The sequence below is a fragment of the Rhagoletis pomonella genome, unplaced genomic scaffold (assembly GCF_013731165.1).
Source record: "Rhagoletis pomonella isolate Grant_MI unplaced genomic scaffold, Rhpom_1.0 Rhpom_scaffold_00006, whole genome shotgun sequence".
Taxonomy (NCBI): domain Eukaryota; kingdom Metazoa; phylum Arthropoda; class Insecta; order Diptera; family Tephritidae; genus Rhagoletis; species Rhagoletis pomonella.
In genome coordinates this window covers 76,501,281-76,504,567 of record NW_023458560.1, presented here as the reverse complement: position 1 = coordinate 76,504,567, position 3,287 = coordinate 76,501,281, and the positions used below count along the sequence as shown (strand labels likewise).

General features: G+C 32.6%; 1 protein-coding gene across 1 annotated transcript in view; it reads right to left on the bottom strand.

Moving 5' to 3' along the window:
• LOC118742119 (nitric oxide synthase-like) overlaps positions 1-3,287 on the bottom strand; it is a gene marked incomplete in the record, with an annotated part of 128,905 nt that overhangs the window by 2,478 nt on the left and 123,140 nt on the right.

Sequence of the window (3,287 nt, the reverse complement as noted above, 5' to 3'; positions counted from 1 at the left end):
AAAAAAAAAAAATAATAATAATTCTGCTGCTCGTATTTCAGTCCAATTTCAACTTTCTCCTCCAGAAATTTGTTTGTGGAATATTTTAATTGATTGATAATAAGTGCTACGAGTACATACTCGTACGTACATATGTATTTACATGCATATTGAACTTTTGGGATCGCTATAATTTATGCAAAACTTTGAGGAAGGCTAGGAACATTTTACGGTCAATGTCTTATATAAATATTGCCTTGGTTTAAAGTACGAAGCCTCTGATGTTATATGCCAACTAGGGCGGGTCGAAAATCTAATTTTTCTCAAATCGCTTGGTAATAGCGAAAACATATTGTATCATGAAGTCAACAACAAGCCTGCAAAATATTAGTAGTTTAAATATATGCATTGTTATTGGGCTTTGTACCAGGATTGTGTTTGATAGGAAAAATGGAAAAGCAACAAAGTCTAAGCAACAAAGAGATCACCACATCTCCTCATCGGGCTTCTTTTTTACCTAGATTCAACAGGTATCGAACCCGCGTCATCAATGTGCAAAGTCAGAACGTTAACCAATAAGCTAAGCACACCCCGTAAGATGTGGTGATCTCCGAAATAGCTGCTATAATTTCTACCGCTTACAATTCTTTTATCAAATCAAATGTCATCAAATATTGCAATCAATTTGAATCTTCAAACTAAGCTCGAACCCGATGACAGTGCAATACGAAAGAGAAATTAGTCCGGTAGGTGGCGCAGGAGTCGAGATATTTGAAAAAACCCGTCTTTATGACCCAATTTGTTTCATATTTAGAAAATTTATTATTTATATGGAAAAATACCGCCAAAAAATATTTTGCCATTAGTTGGCAGGGGGATACAATTTTTCTTTTTTTTTACCACTAATAAAAGCTTTTCTTAGATAAATTTCTTTTCAAATTACTGGTTGAAAATGGAACTGAACATTTTCATAAATTTTATTTCTGAGTACTGGAAAATTTTCTACTGCACTTATGGTGATTTTGTTTCTACCAAAAACTATCGCCTATTGATTGCCCCTTTCTCTTTTCGTGTTCCATTCTAAATTAAAGGCAAAGGGTGAGAAAATTTTGTGTTCGTTTCTTAAAATATCACACTCATGTAAGAAAAAAGATACATTCTCTGCGCTTTGAAGCTTTGTCAGGGGAGAAAATTGCACTGAAAATCATATGGTCGTTTAAGACGACAATAATATGAATATAATATGAAATACATGACAAGGACAACAAGGCAATAATATGTCCTTTTACAGGGTTGAGCGTAATATCAAATACATCTTTCATCGGGGAAGGACAACATTTTTTAGAAGAAACGAAATCACCGTTAAACAAGTAATTTTTAAGCAAAAGAAAACAAAACCGACTTCGATTCTCATATAAAAATTTAAGTTTACCGTTATTTTCTTCATAATCTAATTAACAGATCCAACCCAAATTAGTATGGGATCATCTCGGAGGTATTATATTTCCTTAAATAAGTATAGAAATCGGTTAACGTGGTCCAAAGTAAAATAAAAATAAATATTCCGACGAATTGATAACCTCCTTTTTTTGAAGTCGGTTAAAAATAAAAGAAAACTTGAACGAAAATCTTACACGTTTTTTGTTGTTGTAGCAGCTTATTAAATTTGTGAATCGGCTACATGTTGATTTGGGCACGCACGCTTGCATATAAAAATTCATTCCGACCAAACTATATCGAAATGCACGCATTTTTTTTTCATAGATAAATGCAGAAATGTTTATTACATAAGTTGTTGTTAAAAATTTTCGTCCACGAGGCGCATAAATTGCTTAAAAATTCAATTTTTCATAAAAAATTGATTGAAAAGCAAAAAAAAAAAATTTTATAACGCAAATAATTTCTTTGTATAGTTTAATGTTTCTTAAACCTGCACCCAAAAAGTTTCTTCATTCGGACTCTTACTTTCAAAGAAAAATAAAAATTTCCAAAACACTGCCAAAATTTTCAATTGTTGATTAAAAAGAAACTATTTGGAAATTTGCAACAAAAATTACACAGTGTACTGTTCGACTACAAAACTCGGCGCTGCCTGAATGTCATTGAAAAATATTAATGTTGGTAAATTCGGTGCCCACTTGAGGAAGCCTTACCCATTTATTACTTTGAACTACCATAAAAAAACCGCGCATCGATTCACGTCAGAGCCATTTTTTTTTTCTTTCAGTATATAGTATATAGACGTTAGTGCAAAAACAAAGTAATAACAATGGAAAATGATTACTGCGAGTTAGCGGAATGGAAACGCAAATTGTATTATTGTCTTGTTGCTGTCTTTTTTTGCAATCCGGAAATGAAAACAAACGAATTCAGTAAGCAAAAGTTTATGTTGCGAAGTGGAATATTGAAACTAATAAAAATCAGCAAACAACAAAACAAAGTAATCACAGTTTGATGTTTATGTTATTGCATTGAATCAGAGCCATCACATGTCAGGTGAAACGTCAAATGGAACACGTACGAGTATACACATAAATTCAAAAAGGACGCACATAAAAAATGCGCATCAAATGTATGAACATAGTATCTATGCACTTGCAATGGTTTTATGAAGCAACGTAAAAAATTTAGAATGAAAAACAAAAACTTTAATGAATTTGTGCACCCAGCCGGAAAGAGCATGAAAACGAAGGATATATCGAATTGGAAAATGTTCTTAATACGCCATATATATCGGATTCCTTACATTGACATTTTCAAAAAGAAATTTTTTTTTTAATGAGAGGCGTCACCATCAATGTAAAATGTTCTAACAACCTACATGAAATTTTATAAAAGTGCAAAAATCATTTGATATCGGCACTATTCGATAGATCCCAGTCGGCAAAATTAGAAAAAATAGGCCTTTAGTTCGTATATTTTTTGAAGTAATAGGCCTTCCGTGCTCGATTCTTTACTCTTTTTCATTTTATATGGCATGGTCAGAGTTTGCAGGCCTTCTGATTCAGCTTCCCTTAGAAGAGAAAAATTTACATGAACTAATAATAAAACAGTTTGAATTTAACTTTGCAGTAAACGCACCACCTTCTCGTCTGTCTACGAATGGCAGCGCTATTGGAATATCCTCTAATAAAGCTTCCAAAAAGAGAGTGTTATTGAAAAATCCCTTCCTGAAGGTGTTCGTGTAGAAACGCTTCTCATTCCGCCGACTGGGATGTGGGTGACTTGAAATTTTAATGCTGAAATGTCTCAGTGGAGATTTCTCTACCGTATTCTTATATACATATATATATATATATATATATATA